Source organism: Strix uralensis, chromosome 2, assembly GCF_047716275.1.
Source record: "Strix uralensis isolate ZFMK-TIS-50842 chromosome 2, bStrUra1, whole genome shotgun sequence".
Lineage (NCBI taxonomy): Eukaryota > Metazoa > Chordata > Aves > Strigiformes > Strigidae > Strix > Strix uralensis.
The window spans coordinates 133,870,962-133,888,836 of record NC_133973.1 but is presented as its reverse complement, the minus strand read 5'-3'; the positions used below and the strand labels follow the sequence as shown (position 1 = coordinate 133,888,836).

The 17,875-nt window shown below is 40.6% G+C and overlaps 1 protein-coding gene across 1 annotated transcript in view; it reads right to left on the bottom strand.

The window, feature by feature from the left end:
• The window catches only part of TENM4 (teneurin transmembrane protein 4), a 508,662-nt gene that overhangs the window by 398,863 nt on the left and 91,924 nt on the right, over nt 1–17,875 (bottom strand). The window contains exon 2 of the mRNA XM_074860410.1: nt 6,366–6,463. The gene's annotated coding sequence lies outside the window, so the exon portion shown is untranslated. The remainder of the gene's footprint in view (nt 1–6,365; nt 6,464–17,875) is intronic.

The following is a 17,875-nucleotide window of genomic DNA, read 5'->3' as shown; positions in this document are numbered from 1 at the left end:
CAACGCTACAGTGCTAATTGGAGCTACACATCTGCTGCAAGGGGGGAAAAGTTACCAGTGTCACAGGCTGTGACTGCAGCAGTTTTGATGTACCGGCCTCATGCGTGGCACTGTTAGATCTGTCTATAATGTACATTGTGAGATCATGCAGAGATACATAAGGAAACCCTGAAAGATGTTTCATAAAATCCTGAAAGCAGCAAAACCATGCTAGAGAATCTGGACAAAACAGCCTGTTCATGGAGGTGGGTGGTATGTGTAAATGGTGTTGCATTGTGCAGGCTGTGGGAAAAGCCTGTGTCACAGAATCACAGAATCACAGAGTTGTCTGGGTTGGAAAAGACCTTGAAGATCATCCAGTCCAACCATCAACCCAACATTAACAGGTCCCAACTACACCATATCCCTCAGCACTAAGTCGACCCTACTCTTAAACACCTCCAGGGATGGCCATTAATGCTCTCCAAATAATGTCATTAATGGTCTCCAAATAGCACATGGTTTTCAGAAGGAAGGTGCTATGGTATTTTGGTGTATTATTAAACTACAAGGAGACGAGCAATAAGCATCTGCAGGGAAGGATTTCTCCAGATACTCCATATCCACAGCTAAAGGCGGTTCCACTACTATGAAGTTACCTCTTTTTCCAAACACTGTCATCTTTGTTATGGTGTTGCTGTTGTGTATCAGTTCTTTGGAGGGTGTGAGATCACATCTCCTGCATGTCACAACAGGAGGAGCAAAACCTAGGCTGAAAATAGCTTTCTGCAGCAAAGCAAAAGAAAACCAAAATCTGATGTGTCCAAGAAATACGCCTGCAATTCACTCACAAATCTAAACAGGGAGAAAACGATTGACTGACAACATACAAACAGTTCTCATATTAAACTTCTGATTTCATACTGGCTTCTACACCCACTCTTCCACACACCCCACAGCCAAATTGCTAATTACATCCTTCCTATTGTTTTGCCAGTTCCTCCTCTGGCAAATGATGGGAAGGGAGAGGATTATGGAGACTGATGCACTTGACAGCAAAAATAAATAAGCAAATGAATAAATAAATAAATAAATAATGCCTCTAGTAGTCACAAGCCTGTTTCATCCTTCCTCCAGTATCTTGAGCCAAACTTCAAGGGTTATTCAAGAAAAATGATGGTCTGGTGCCTCAGAGAAATAAGTATCAATTAATGCTTAATTAACATTGCATGACAGATTGATTTGAATAAATAGAACCTTTTAAATTAATGTCTCTCTATATTGTGGGTTGAAACAAGATGCCTTGTGGGAGAATGAGCAGTTCCCTATTATTATATACCATGTCTACAGCTGTAGCACCTGGAGGCTTTAAGTGCATCACTAGCCCAACGTGTTAGATGCTGTATAAATATATAGTTGGTAAAGATGCTTATCTTGGATTTGTAGTGTAAACAAGGAGATATGCCGTGTAGATCCTGTGACAGGTAGATCAAGGCTAAGAAAACAGGGGGCTTAAGTCCTTCGAAAAGATATACACTTTATCTAGCAGTTTTTAATTAGCTGGATAAATGGGATTTTTTGCAAAAACTTGTTCCCAAAAACTTATTCATATAAAGTGTTTGTAAACATCCCAAAATACATAAGAGTTGCCTTATGGGGTTTAACAGGAAAATAGATGGGAAAAGAGTGCACAGGTTGCAGCAGAATGGCATGAAAACCAACAACAGCCAGCAGTTTCAAGCTGGGGAACCTCATGCCAGCCAGCTAACACTCTCTTTCCTCACCTGAGTAGAAATAGTCTGATCAGCAATGAACCACAGTTTCCATCGAGAGATGCAAGTGAGCAGCAACTCTGAAAATCAGCCTGTTTCCAGATCAGTGTTGGCTGCTCCAAAGCAAAGATGTTGGCTGAAAAGCACCCTGAGAAATACGCAACCTACCCCGAGGCATCTTATTCCTTTTAACAAGACAGTAAAATAACAGCCGCTATTATTTGTACTGTTCATACTCAGCAGCAGATAGCACTGGACCAGCCAGCATGGCATACCTGGGAGGCAGCTATGGACCAGCGCCTCGAGATGGAGACGTGATTGCCGCACAGCTGGCATGGCTGACTCCACTGCCCAGCTGGACATAACTGGGGAAAAATTCTGTGATTCCACAGAAAATAATTGATTTGGGGTCTATTATTGACCCTCTGACCTTTTGTCACTGATAATCAGATCAGCTGGCAGCAGGTTATTAAATGCATCAACGTTAAGAAAAACTGAGTAGCAATTTTTAAAAAAAAAAAAAAACCTTCAGATTATGTTGACAAGTAAGAATTCACCTTCAGTAAAAAGGCATCTAGATAAGTCCTGTGAACTTACCCATCTCTTAGTAAAGAGCGCTTGTCATGTCCAGTGACTCCCAGCAATTTGGGGAGTTTTATTTCAGAGATTTTCTCTCCTTTTCCTCACTCCACTCAGTTTGCTGTAGGCTGTCACCTCATTATGCTGTTACCACTTACTATGAAACCCTGACTTTGAAAATACTTATTTTTCTGGCAATTTTTCACCTTTCTTTTTTTTTTTTTTTCTTTTTTCTTTGATGCACAGTCTTTATCTTGCAGTTAGATCTTTCTCAGGGCTCAACTTTTTGAATCCTGGCTACAGACAAACCATTTCAGCTCACACCAGCCCTAATACTTCCAAGCAACCCGAACCCCAACACAATATTTCATTTTACAAGGCTAGATATGCATATATATATGCATATATATATATGAGACAGGCTCTGCGTTTCCAACAAATTCATAGTGATCATTGCTATCATGGAAAGAAGCAAATTAATTCCTTATAGCAGCAAGTGGTTTCTCCCCAAAGACTAAAGAACAAACTCTTGGACATAACCTGCAGGCAGAGTTATCATGCTTTGGGAACTGCCTCTTATTATTTATGTCCGTCTGTACAGCTCTGGTGATTAAAGCATTGGTCTTCAACAACCACCTCCATTCTATCTTCCAAGTCAACATAATTCTACATCCATTTCATTTAAATATCACGTTATATTCAGTGCTATAAATTTTAGAACTCCCCCTACCATACTTGTAGTTTTATCATTAACAGGCATTTAATTCTGTCCATTCATTGTTCATGTCAAGACTTTCCAGGTTGAGGTGAACATTTCCTGCTTCTTTATACAGCAGGAGCCTGTAGGTGCCCCAGCCCTCATCTGCAGTGCTAGTTGCTGTATGCACACCTTCCAGGTGAAAAGCTCTTAAAAGCTGAATAGAGGAGATAAATATCAAAGGGGAACTTTGATCCCATGTCACAGATGAGAAATAAGGGCTTAAGGACATTAATTACTGCAGTCATACATCTAGCTTTGGACAACGGCCATGCATAATTCAGGCGTCTAGTTGCCCTAGTCTACAAGGAAAGAGAGACCAAGAGAAAGACTTCTCTACTTTCTCTTGCATCTCACTGAAGCCACCTGTGTCAACGTCTCTCATAAGTCAGTCTCCTTTGCCAGATTTTAAGAACTTGCTTTTCATACATTTCCCCCCTATTTTATCAGCTGCCTGAAACAGCCAACTATTCAGTCTCTCATTTTTGAAGTTCTGCCCTCCTTTGTTTGTCTTCTTCTCCTTTGATAAATCTGCATTATTCTTCCTTCCAACTCTGAATGCTTTGGTTACTTTCTCTTCTCTCACTACTCTCAATCTCTAATCTAACCTGCAAACATAATTTCAATATTAACATTAAGCAGATGATGATACTAGGCATAATGCTGTCCCTCTGCTGAATGGGGAAGGGGATCTGGTGACAAAGGACATGGAAAAGGTACTCAGTGTCTTGTTCACCTTGATCTTTACTAGTAAGACTTGTCCTTAGAAATCCCAGGTGTCTGAGACTGGTGGAAAAGGCTGGAGCAAGGAAGATATATCCTTGGTGGAGGGGGTCCAGTTTAGGGAACAAACTGGATATGCATGAGTCCATGGGACCTGATAGGACATACCCACAAGTGCTGAGAGACTTGATTAATGTTCTTGTGAGGCCACTCTCAATTATCTTTGAAAGCTTGTAGCAATTGAGGAAGGTTCCTGAGGACTGGAAGAACGCAAATGTCACTCCTATCATCAAGCAGTGCAAAAAGGAGGATTCAAGGGAACTATAGACCCTGGGAAGGTGATAGAGCAAATAATCCTGGAAATAATTTCTAAGCATATGAAGGACAAGAAAGTGATTGGGAGTAGTCAGTATGGATTTAGGAAGGAGAAATCATGCTTAACCATCCTGATCAGCATCTGCAGGGAGATGAGTAGCTCAGTGGATGAGGGGAGAGCAGTGGATGTTGCCTATCTTGACTTTAGTAATGCGTTGACAGTCTCCCATAACATCCTTATTGATAAACTGATGTAGCATGGCCTAAATAAATGCACACTGAGGTGGACTGAAAACTGCCTGAACTGCCAGGCTCGAAGTATCAGCAGCACAAGGTCCAGCCAGAGGCTAGTCACTAGTGATGTATCCCAGGGGTTGATACTGGGTCCAATGAGGCAGAGTGCACCTTCAGCAAGTTTTAGATTATACAAAACTGGAAGGAGTGGCTGATACACCAGAGGGTTGCACTGTATTCAGTAAGACCTAGACAGACTGGAGAAACAAGCCCACAGAAACCTCCTGAAGTTCAACAAAAGAAAATGCCAAATCCTGCCCCTGTGAAGGAATAACCCCAGGATGCACCACAGGCTGGGGACAACTGTCTGGAAAGCAGCTTGGCAGAAAAGGACCTGGTAGGGGTCCTGGTAGACACCTAGTTGACCATGAGACAGAAATGTGCTCTTGAGGCAAAGAAGGTCAACAGCCTCATGGGCTACATTAGGAAAAGCATTTCCAGCAGCTTGAGGGACAGGCTTCTTACCTTCTGCTCAGCCCTGGTGGGACGTATCCAGGTGCTGGGTCCCCTTCTGGGGTCCCCAGTACAAGAGAGATGTGGACATACTGGAGCAAGTTGCATGAAGGGCTTTGATGATGCTTAAGAGACTGGTGCATCTCTATGAGAAGAGGATGAGAGAGCTGGGAGTTTTATTAATGTGCATAAAACCTGATGGGTAGGGTAAAGAAGATGGAGCCAGATGTTTCTCAGTGGTGCATAGTGACAGGACAAGAGGCAACGGACACAAACCAAGATATGGGAAATTCCACCTGAACATTAGTAAAACCTTATTTGCATGGCAGGTGGTCAAACACTGGAACAAGTTCCCCAGAGAGGCTGTGGAGTCCTCACTCATTTAGTTAATAAAAACACAGCCCTGAGCAACCTTCTCTAGCAAAGCCTCTTTTGAGGAGATGGTTGGACTAGATGATCTTCAGTTGTCACTGCCAACCTCAAATATACTGTGATTCTTTGATTTATGGTTCTACTTCTCCACCCTTTCCTTGTCTTTTGCTGTGTATTCAACAGACTCAACTTTGCTTTCTTAGCATTTGAGGAGTCCCAGCCATGATCTCCAAGCAACCTTCCTTCTCTATCACTGTGGACAATGCCACCATCCTGTCACATGCCCATAACCTTGATATCAGCTTTGACTCATACTCCTCTCCCAGATGCCACTTCCTAGCAACATTGAAGTCTTGCAGATTTGTTCTATGTAACACACTTAAGATAATGCCTTTCCTCTCTATCTATCCATCTAGGTAAATCTCTTATCTCAGTCTTTACCATTGAACATCTTAATTACTGCAGAATCCCTTTCTCTCATTTTTCACAGATGTAAATTTGCCCTGATGATATTCCCTGGATGCAAAGGCCATTTTTCCAGACATAGCACTGATTTCCCTTCCTCATTTATATCAAAACCTAGGCTGTCAGCATCCAATCAATGCACACAACCATTTTCCACAGTCCATGTGCTGGATTTTCAAATGAATGCTTTTGTATTTTCTTTCATGCTGCTCCCCATAAATATCTATAGAATAACCTTGTTATTCTCTTCTTTTCTCTGCAGTAACATCTAGAAATCACTGGCAAGGGTTAGGCTGCAGATGCTCTGTGAGCATTGCCTGTCGTACTGACCAGCACTTTCTTATTACATCCATGGGTCTCCATCTGTCTGTCGCTATCCATGGCTTCTTGATTTGTACTTAGATGTAAGTCATTTCATGCAGAGAATGTCTATGTTTCTAGAGTGCCTGGCACAGTAAAAATGAGTCCTCGACTAGGACTGTAATGTAAATTATTATTGTCAGATAATAAAAATAAACACAGATCAATAATAGACATGTTCTAAACGAATTAGTGAAATTACTCATGACTCTACTGCACAAGAAACATTACAACTATCATAATTTGATTTTAAGAAACAAAACATAAACATCCCAGGTACTGGAATTCATACTCACTTTTTGTATTCACCTTCTTAGAAATATCTAGGAATAATCCATCAAATACTTCTTATAGGATACAGTTTTAACCTGGACATGTGTTATTCTCAGTCTACCTGTAAAAAGACACAGACAAAAAAAAATTAGTGTTTTGTTTAGTGATTTTTAACTTATTTGTTACCCTAAATGAATTAAAAACAACTGCTAACAGTTAGACAGGGCACATAAAACAGTCATCTATACATAAGTGGTTTCTAGTGTAATACCACATCAGCACCGTACTAGCGTATGCTTAGTCATCCCATGGAAATAAATGTATTTGTTAAATACAAACTAAGGCTTTCTCTACAGCACTTAGAATTAAATGCCTGTCCTTGGCTAACTGTGCAAACATCCATCCCTTTGCCAAGAGAGTAATTTGCCAATTCCTCTACTGTCGTTTCAAGGGGTTTCCATTCAGTTCTTCCTTTCCTATTGTGTGATTTTACAGGCCTCAGAAGGTGAAAGAATTTTTTTATTTATGTGGTTATCCCAAATATTTCCTTCCTTAGATCTTTTACCTTTGTTAGAGTGAAACGACTAAGATCTTACGCGGATGCTTCCTGTTGTTTCCGCTCACATAAATAAATTTTGTCTTATCTGAGTTGCTTGTGGTATCGAAGAGTCCCAGTTTAAAACTATTATGCATGTGTGACAAGCCTGTTACGCCACAAGTAGGAGGTTCAAAGACAGTGTATCACAGCACTGGGGCTCCTCTTCTCTTATGCTTCTCATTAGCTGATTAGCCTCAAGCCGCTTCTTTCAGCTCCTTTCCTTGTCTCAGGGGGACAAAGTCCATAGGGACTGGGCGAGTGGAGAAGAGACTGCAGCAACTGGGTGTCTTTAGTTTCATTGAAAAACACATTTACCAGGGCCAGCAGTTCTCCCAGGCTATTTTGCCTGATATGCATCTATGTTACAGGCACTGTGGTGCACAAGGTCTTGCAGAATTGGAAAAAAACTAGAATTAAGACGTCTGAATGATGCAGTAGTATGCTATTATAGAGGTGGGCTTCCACCTGGCAACCTGTTTCTGCCTATATGGTCCAAAACTATACTGACCTTTTAATCTTGCCAATTGTAAATTAATTTTGAATCCAAGCTGTCCACTGAAAAGGTACAAAGGTCACTTTTAAATAGCTGCTTTGCTACATTGCCCTTTACTCCATGGTCCACATCCTTTGGCTTCCTCCCATTAATTCTGCTTCCTGAACAACCCTCCTTTCTGCTGATTGTGTCCTCGTACAGATTATTTCTCCCCAACATGCATTTTTCGAAGCTGCATCTCATTTTGTCATTTCCTGCCTAAGGTTTCTAACCTCTTTATCTTCGCTGATTTATGCAGTGCCTCCCAATTTGGATCATCTGTGATTTTAATTAACATGTACTCTTTTCCTGTCTTTTGGCTAATGAATGAAGATGTTTAAAGAAGACTGGACTCAAGACTGCTCCCTGATGTTCCCCCACTAGAAAACTCATGCTATTCAACGCATTTTCATTTATTATCTCACTTTGCTAATGGCCCTGTGGATGGTTTTTAATCAGCATCACAGGGTCCTTATATAAGCCAATCTGAATTAATTTTGTGAGTCTCATCTCTTGCTGGTGTTCACTTCAACGAGAGGGAAAACAAAAGCAGAAGAGGCCATCACTCACCAGATTGCTTTTCTGGGAGATCTGGAAATGAGGAGGAGGTGAGAATGAATTGTTCATTCTCCTCTCTCAGCACTCTGGTACATTTATGGTCCCCCACTACCATAATATCTATACTTCTCCTAATTTTTAATATATGTATTTTTAAACTACCTGTCAAGGTAGGGAAGTGCTATTATTCCCACTTTTGTGAATAAGTTTCAGCACAATGGGGAGGTTGTCAGCTCTGCTCCTTTAGCAGTCATGGTTACAAATTGAGAGGTTACGGTTGCTTTTGCATTTACACCTCTCTTCTGGAAGTTATAGTGCCATGCCTGCCTGTGTATCTCTGGGATGACCCATGAAAGTGATTTCATCTCTTTTTTTTTTTTTTTAAAAAAAAACAAATCTATGTTTATATGTCTGTATGTACATATCCATATCATGACCTGAATACCATTTTGAAAGACCAAGCCCAACTAGATGTAAAGTGATGCCAGAAAAAGTGAGGAACAGGTACCCAGAGCATGTAACTGCTTAATCCAGACCACAGGATATAGAATAAGACATACAGTGTTATCTGCTGCATCTGGTCCTGAAAGTTATTTGGGCAACTCCTTCTCACTTAGCTGGGTGTTGAAATATTTCTGAAGATATGGACCAAATTGCTTTCCTTGCTGTTATACAGGAAGTTTGTACTGGATTTGAACCCAGATCTGCAAAGTTTAAAATGTGTTCCCTGCCTAAGGCCTTCTTTCCTATCAAGAGGATAATAACGTCATGTGATGGACATTTAAGCTTCATTCACTACTCTATGACTGCACTCTTTTGTTCTCCAAAAAGTAGGGTCTCACCCTGACCATGTGCACAACTTCCTCCACTGCCACCTCCTGATAAACAGTTTTCATGTGGTAGTTACATTCCTTTTGGATGAAAATAAAAAACACCTTTCTGCTACAAAGGATTAGGAGAGGCATTTGTAATATAGACTTACTTTACGTGGGTTATTTTCTGAAATATTAATCATATTTCTGAATCAGCTCTGAAATATCAGAATCTTCAAGTTGATATGTTTTTTAATAAAAGCCAGTAGGATTTTTTAAAAATTACAATTACCACTCTTCCCTCCCACCACTCTCACCAATCAAAACTCATGGAAAAAAACCAAACAAACAAACAAAAAAGAAGTAAAGAAAAAGAAGGGAGAAAGAAAAGGACCAAATATTTCCAAGAGCATCAACAGTCATAAAGAAACTCATCATGAGCTAAGAAATGATCTAAGGGAGCGAAGAGGGAGGTAAAAACATGAAGAAGACAATTTAGAAAATATTTGCAGGAGAAAAATTTATAAATACTCATTTTTTTAAACACATATCAAAATTAATGTGTTCTTGCTTCTGCCTTTCTCATTAATATATTTAGCGCAAAAATACATGTAGGACGTAATGTTTGTCACCAATATTCTCCTTATAGTAGGAAGTAATTACACAGTCTTTTCACTCTAAACTTTTAAACACGACCTAGTTGGAAATGAATTGCCTTTGACTTGCTAAAAATAAGCGTAAGAAACTTAATCTAAGTCCATCGCCAGTGCAATTTATACTATACACAACGTCAGGGCGGTGTAATTAGCAGTGCATTGCAATAATTTATTATTGGTTTAAAAAGCCTGAACAATCAGGACCTTATAGCAAAATGGGAAAATGGGAAGCTATGTGCCAGACATTATTCTGGTTTATATTAATTCAGTTATTTTACCTTTAGTGCACATTCATCTATCCATACAGTGTGAATGCTCCATTGAGAAGGATGCTGAATATTGAACCTTTTGCTCAATATGAAATATGAACTCTGAGGCATAGCTGCAATAATACTTCCATTTGCATTATTATGATTAACATTCCTCTGAATAGGAAGCATCCAGTAATATTAATTGCAGAAATAGTGAGATTCCAATTGTCATAAATCACTGTGTAGTGTAAAGCAAGCTCTCCAAAAACCTTACAGAAAAACTATTTTTTTGTGTGTTTTTTGGAGTTAATTTCAACCTCATTTTCACCAGGCTTTCCCATTTGTGTCTGTTGACAAGACAGTAATTATGCTTTTCTCTTGATTAACACATTCTTTTCAGTAAGGTCCCAAACAGCTTTCACATGAAAGGCTGAATTCAACAGAGCATGGTTTTTCTCATTAAAGACTTAGCATTCACCCATAGTTAATTTATCACACAGATACTTCCTGTCTCATAGGAAGAAGGGTGGCCTTGAAGCTAACGCTCTTGATTTGATCAGAAGTTTTCTCCACAACAGTTGAAATTAATCCTTTTCAAATATGATGATTATTGAATTAATTTAGTAAGTGAAAACGGGGGGAAACGGTATACAGTTTCTCTACTAAAGCACAGATCCAAGGGAGATTTTGCCTTATTTGAAACAATATAATCTCTAAATTTATATGAATTTATTGAATCTTTATCTACATATTTATATCTTTGTAATCAAGTCAACGTTTCCCCCTTCACTACCATTTCTTTCCTCAAAACTGTTAGCAAAATTGGCAATATTCATTGATTAATCAAAGCGAGCAACCTTGACATTTGGTGCATCAGCTTTCATTTGTAACAGGCATACGATGTGATGATTTATTCTGATGTATTACACTGTACCCTAAAGAGCATCCAAAAATAAAAATGCTTTCATTATCAGTGTTGTGAAAACAAGGCATCTGTATCAGGGACCACACACAAGGAGAGAACAATATCTTGCCACCTGTGCTCTTCAATCCAGACTTTTGATGGTTGGATTGTTTTGGGGTTTGCTTGCTTAGGGGCTTTTCGGATATCTTATTTCCAAATGTATCATATGTGCAAAAAGCAACTGAGGGGTCTAAGCAGTGTTCAGCCCTGATATAGCAGAGCTTTTCCTGGCGAGCGTGCTGCTTTGGTCCAGCCTCGATTAACTCACAGTAGGTGAGATGCCCCTGAATTACTGTGGCACCAACTGAATTCCTAATGACAGTGTCCACTTTGAAAGAAAACACCCCCCTGAGATGGCAGTAATTAGTGCCATCCTCAACAGCACACGAAGATAGCCTGGTTGCCGCTGGGAGGCTGAAGGAAGGAGGTAGATCATGGACGTTCCCTCACCAAGGATGTTCAGACCAACTGTGCATTTTGGGCCAGGAGTACTTTACTCCCCACCTCTGGGCCTGATCTAATGATTTTGCAAAGCAGTTAGACATGTTCAGTATTCCACTCCATCCCCAAATAATGCTTTTAGCAGACGTTTATCAGACCTGCACATCCTCTCTTTTCACACCAAATCGACACCCCGTGTAGAAATATTTATTGGCTTCGGCCTAATGTTTCATTGTCATACCTGCTGACAGCTTGTCATCAAAAAAAAAAAAATCATTATCATTATCATAATCATCATCCACCCAATCAGCCCTTGGCAGGAAATACATGGGGAAGGCAGAGCTTGGAAATTTAGGAGGATGTCCTTCATAACCAACCCATAACTGGCGACAAGATTTGCCTGGAGGGACCATCATCCTGACACTGATTCAGCTGGGAAAGAGTTAAAGCTTGATATCCATCCCTCTTTTGGATAAAAAGGAAACAAGGGAGGACCATTAAGAGGCAGGATGGAGAGCACAGGCTGAGCCACTCTGGGGGAGGATCTACAGAAGCAGTTAAGCCTGGAGAGCTGCTCTTTCCCTAAGCATCTCTTCTTTTTAGCCCACACATCAAGCCAATTTTGAACCTCATCAGCCAGGATGGCTCCCAGTAGAGTGAGTGTTTTGCACATCCCAATCTGTTCTAATTGTGTCGTAGGGGTCATTTCACAGTATTTTATCTCTGCTGTTTTGGGGGGTTTTTTGCAGAAGGATGAGGCTGGTTTTTAAGCAGTTTATAGAGCAGGTTGGAAAAGGCTACACAGTGGAGGCTTTTCAGAATTAAGATAATTTTCTCAGTGTGTAATAATTTCAGATGAAAAATTGGATTTCTGGGAAGTGGTAGGACAAGTAAAGGATGTGGAACGTGTCCTGTTGAGCTTCAGCAGAATTGCATTTTAATGTTCATCAAAGAATTACTGTCCTGTCCCCTTTGTGTACCAAGCTCTTCTTCCTCATTTGTTGCAAGATCACCAGATATGCTTTGTGCAAAAAATTTGCTTTCATGTTCTACTTTCCATCGTGCCGTATCTAAGTGTTATTTGCTTGTATATGCTTTGGTCATCACAGATTTATCTCGGCTAACTTTAGACACCTACATAGCAGTTGTTAAAGAGTTATCAACCTAGACTCACTTAGATGTCTGGTTTTTAATTGCATATATTAACAGTCAATAGGTCTCACACCAAGCTATGTTATCTCAGTGCAAATGAGTACCTACCCCTCCAGCCAATAATTGTAATGTTGCCTTGACAAAGGCTAAACAGCATTTTGGTAGTGACACTGTTCAAAACATAACAGCTGACCATCATAATAAACCCAGTAAATAACTTCTTTTATTAAGGCAGGAAAACCCAAGGACAGAATATCCAGTTTGGGCCAACTGGAACAAAGAAACTGGGCATTTTCATCAGCCTGAAGTGTAGTGACCTTAACTGAGGTGCTTCTGCTGTGGGAATTCGATTAATTGAGCTTAGATTTCAGGTGGGCTAAGCAATTGCACCAAAATGCAACAGTTTCTCCCTCATAGTGAAGTTGGTCCTATACTTGCAGAGTTTAAAATTAACATACCCATCTGATCAAGGCTTGCAAAGCACTTTAGAAAGCCAGCTCTCCTGCACATGTAAAGCCCTTCTTTGGATCCCACCACAAAATTTGCTTTGAAATGCTCATAATCCATATCACTAAATTCAAAGCAATAAAATACGTCTTTTGTGCAATAGCATCTCCAAAATAAATATTTTCTTGGTCTACTGTGAAAAAAAAAAAAAAAGTCATCTTTGGCTTCTGGATAATTTTTTCAGCTACTCCTTTTTATGTGGGAAAAAATATTTTTTCTGTTGAGTTCATTTCATAAGTAAAAACATTTCTGCTGGCCTATTTGAACTGTATAGTAAAAATGTCCTTGTAGAGGAAAGAATTTCTGTATCGCCTAGAAAAGTATCACAGTATGTTTCCCGGTTCATAACAGATGTTTCTATAATTGTTGCTCAATTGTTGTCCTGTAAGGGCTTCACGTCTTTCAGCACAGACTTGACCAACAATAAAACATAATCTCACCATCAATACACTTTTCATTAAATCTGTTAAATGGAAGCAATAATCTTTCCCTTTATCCAGTGCTGATCTATAATCCAAAACCCTTCAAACATTTTGCAACTAAGGGTAATTGCTGCCTCTATTTTTTTTGCCAGTGGGTAGGTAAGCTGACATTGAGAAGTTTACAGGAGCACAGATACTGAGCTCAAGGATGGAAAACTTGACCCTAATAAAGGCTGGCAATTGTGGACTAAGGTATGTGGAGCTCATGTTTCTCGGTAGACTATAAACACTCCTGCATATCTGTGATATCACCTTATACATGCTATCTGGTCATTTTGTGGGGCATTTGTACATCTGAACTTTGACACACTCTGCCTTGAAAATGTTGAGAAAAATTGCAACTTCCTTGCAATGTTTTTATCCCATTTGCCACAGATAACACATTCTCCACAAAAACGCCACTGAAACAGTTGTGTTTGCAAATTTCTTAAGAGTAGAATAAGCATAAAAAAATGCCAGACACCAATGATTAACAAGATGTACAAAGCAAAAGCTCCCAATATAACCGTTGTAACAAATTAATGGTACATGAAATGGATATTGAATAATCTTTTAACATATTTTTAAAAGCTGTTTTCTCAGAAATTAAAACATTATGTAGCTGCTGGAGTGGACCAACAGGTAGATTGTGTTAGTTCTGTACTGCTTGGGGGCACATTGTGCCTGAAATGTGCTGCTGAACCCATTCCTTAATTTGTAATTGATTTACTGGTGTAAATCAACTGGTTGTTACCTTAGTGAGTCCAGTACCATGTGAACAGAGGGCAAGGACACCGTTGTGTCCTTGGATGTGCTCCTCACCATTGTCTCCTTGCTTCCTGGGGGGTATAACACTGCTGGGAAGGGTGTCAAGAAAGGGGTGCACTGAAGGTGGACCACATAGGGACTTCTTCACATACCAGCCCCTGTGCCTCTGCCACAGCTTTCGCGTCCAGCTCAATGTGATCACACCCCAACACGTGACAGGTCCAAAGAGGAATGGGCAGTGATTCTCCTGGGACTAATCAAGGGTGCTTCTGACCTTGAGAGATGCCACCACCTATCTGAGGCATCTTCTGGGCTGGCAGGTCTGACACAATACTTAAGAAAGACCTGCACATTTCCAAACCAGCAAAAAGAGGCCAGGTCGGATGTCCTAGGACATTCCTAATGAATCAAACCTTTAATGCATCAGAGAATACATTAATAACTGTATTCTTTCTCTACATCTACCCCATTGCTTCATGCTTAGTAGCCTGTCCTGCTGACCATCATGCTGAGGCAAATGTAGGCATGCTGTGATGCCCTCTCTGGAAACCATGGAAGAATTTACCTCCTGCATTTAGGTGGCGTATTGACATTTGAATGGCTTTAACGAGGGTCCCCACTGCAAGGGAGCAATCAAGGATAGAGCTATGAAAAGGTTTTTATTTGTGGTGACAGGAGAGGTCTGTGGCCTCTGAATGCCCTTCTCTCCCTCCATTGCCTATTCTGGAAGCCCAGGGTGAATAATTTAGATACTTCTGGAAAGTCTCAAGAATGAGGTGGTACTAAAAAAAGGTCAAAGCATACACTTTACTTATGTAGCTGGACATGCACACACAAATGTAACTACATATATATACATACATACATATATACACACTTAGAGAAATTTGCTGTTATCAAAAGAACTATAAATACCAAATGAGGGCTGAACAGCTGGAGTTAGATTGGCATACTGTACTGTACTGTAATGACTCAGCACAGGAGTGTTTAATTTCCACCCAGAGGCAAAATGTCTCTCCTTCTCAACTGGAAAGACTGGGGTGGCTGAGCTGCCGCCTTTGCTTTTTACTGAGTACATACAATGATACTAAGGGCTATACTTTTATGGGGAAGATGCTGGGGATCAGAATTCCAGAAGTTTTCTTGTTTTCCCTCAGAATAAGAAAAAAATGGGCATTCATGTATTAGCTACACAGAATAACTCAAAACTCCCAATATTCAGATCCAAATGTAAAAATCCCATTCCCACCTCTTCCAGAAACAACTTCTGTGTCATGGGAAAAGCCCCACCACTAACCCTTGCTTCAGACCTTCACCCTCTGTTGAGTGCTGGGAGTGCAAGAAGGAACCTGTTTAATGAGATGCCATAACAGCCTCCCCACCAGACATGTCATTAAGTATCTTTACAGCTGTGATTGTACCAGGAATAGTTCACTGGATTATTTTTTATAACCAGCCTCATTATTCTCCACCCCCTGCCCAGTTAATAATTTATATAAAAATAACATTTGTTTTTTATAGAAAATTTGGAATTCTTTGATGGCACTAGCTCCCCTCTCCACACTACCCCCCAGGACAATATGATGTACAAATAGCAGTAAGTTTTGACTTTGAGCTACTCCTCCTCATTTCATTATTTAATACATCTCAAGGAGGGCTTGAAGCTGATGCTATCATCTTGAGCAAATTGATGGGATCTTTCTCTGCACAATAGAAGTTGAATAAAAGCCAAGGATCATCATGTGTCCCCCTTGCCCATGCTGCAGCTCTGCTCCCAGTGGCTCCGTTCCTCCTGACAATGCTGCATACATACTGTAGATCGACATTCTGCTTATCAATAGATCTCCATCATTCTGTGAACGAGAATGACGTTCCTTCGGACCTGTTTTTATAAAGCAAACCTATATCCATAGGAGCAATTAGTCCCCTGCTGTGAGTTTAGACAGGCCAGCTATACTGCAGCTGCTCTCTGTTGCCAGCACTAAATTTTCCTCAGTAGTGGATCAACGTGTTTAAACACTTTGATCTTCTTTATCTCAGCGACAAGATTTGAAAGCCTCCTGGATGAACAAGTTTTCTTTCGGGTGCAACTCCATCTCATCCACCATTTCAGTGCTGACCTGAAACTTTTATGCTTTATTTACTGGAGAGGCGTCATCTTTTGAAATGGTTTCTCACATCCTCTCAGAAAGACTTCTTTCCCCCCCACCCCCTAACACTGAGCTTAAGTAACGGTACTTCAAACAGCAGATAAGAGGCACAAAGGGGACTCAGTCTTATACACAGCAATTCAGAATCATCTTAATCTCCGTCACGCACTTTCTGATTTTCTTTTTAATCTCTCACAGCACAGTGTGCACCAAACACAGCTGAGAACTTGCTATTTAAACTGCTTTATTACTGTTACGCTATGAAAGCTTAACTAATGTTTTGAATATATGAGCACAAGTAAACTGAAGCGAGGGAACACGCACCTCGGATGTGGGTACAGTTAGGTAGATGATAGGAGATAAGAATTAGTGTCACCATCCTCTTTCTGAAGGGTTGAGGCTTACTCCGTTTTCTCACTTCTCAAGGAGCCACAAGTGAACTATTAGTGATGTGAAACTGCTGAGCAGGAAGAAGCACGGGGTGACTGTCAGCTTATTCTTCTGACCACTGCAGAATTCCTGATTTTCCTACCCAAACTAACTCTTTGCCCCTTTGCACACCATGGCGTTGGTACGGCTGTGAATGGGGAATCCAACTCGTATCTTATTAATGAAATTACTCATCTGAGCTTTGGGCTGTAGATTGGTTTAAACCCAAACTGACCTAATTTACTCACTCGTGTAAAATGCTACCTCCTGTGATAAAGGCAAGAGAGTTCCACTGCTCATAAAGCAGATGGGAGGAGATGAAGGAGAAACCTGACTGAGGCCTTTCAGTACCTAAAGGGGGCTTATAAGAAAGATGGGGATAGACTTTTTAGTAGGGCCTGTAGTGATAGGACAAGGGGCAATGATTTTAAACTAAAAGAGGGTAGATTCAGACTAGATATAAGGAAGAAATTTTTCACAATGAGGGTGGTGAAACACTGACATCCAGAGAGGTGGTAGATGCCCCATCCCTGGAAATCTTCAAAGTCAGGTTGGACGGGGCTCTGAGCAACCTGATCTGGTTGAAGATGTCCCTGCTCACTGCAGGGGGATTGGACTAGATGACCTTTAAAGGTCCCTTCCAACCCAAACCAGTCTATGATTCTGTGATTCTATAAGGAGCCCAGGGAGTTTAATTGATATTACAACGTAGAACCAAATTAACAGGGCTGTGCTCTTATCAAAATACTTGTTCAGAAATGCAGAGGAGGCACTTTCCCTCTCACCAGTATTTGGTGCTGGCAGTGACACAGAGCTCTGGCATAAACAGCATAATTAGAGACTTTTTTTCCCAAAGATTTGCTCCCTAGGCATGATTTTAATACTGCAGACAATCAGAAGAGTTGATGGAGAGACAGATAACTGAGTTAAAACTTAAGTGAAGATTATTTCTGCTGCGGTTTGAGTGCTCCCACCCTGCACCGTCTGGTTTTATTACGCAGGTGGATGGAATGTGCTCTGCTCCATTTCCAAGGGAGCCACACAAGTCCGGCGTAAATCAGTCAGCAAGTACCTTGAACCGCACATATTAGGAATGCAAGCGAGAGGAATTCCAAAATGAAGCATGTTTAGACAAAGAGGCAATTATGGCATGGAGAGAAAGGGAGTGCAAAAATTTCAGCTGGAACCAGGGACGGAGCACAGTAGCTCAAGGAGGTGGAAAGTCTGATTCTGTGTTTATATAGACTCATAAAT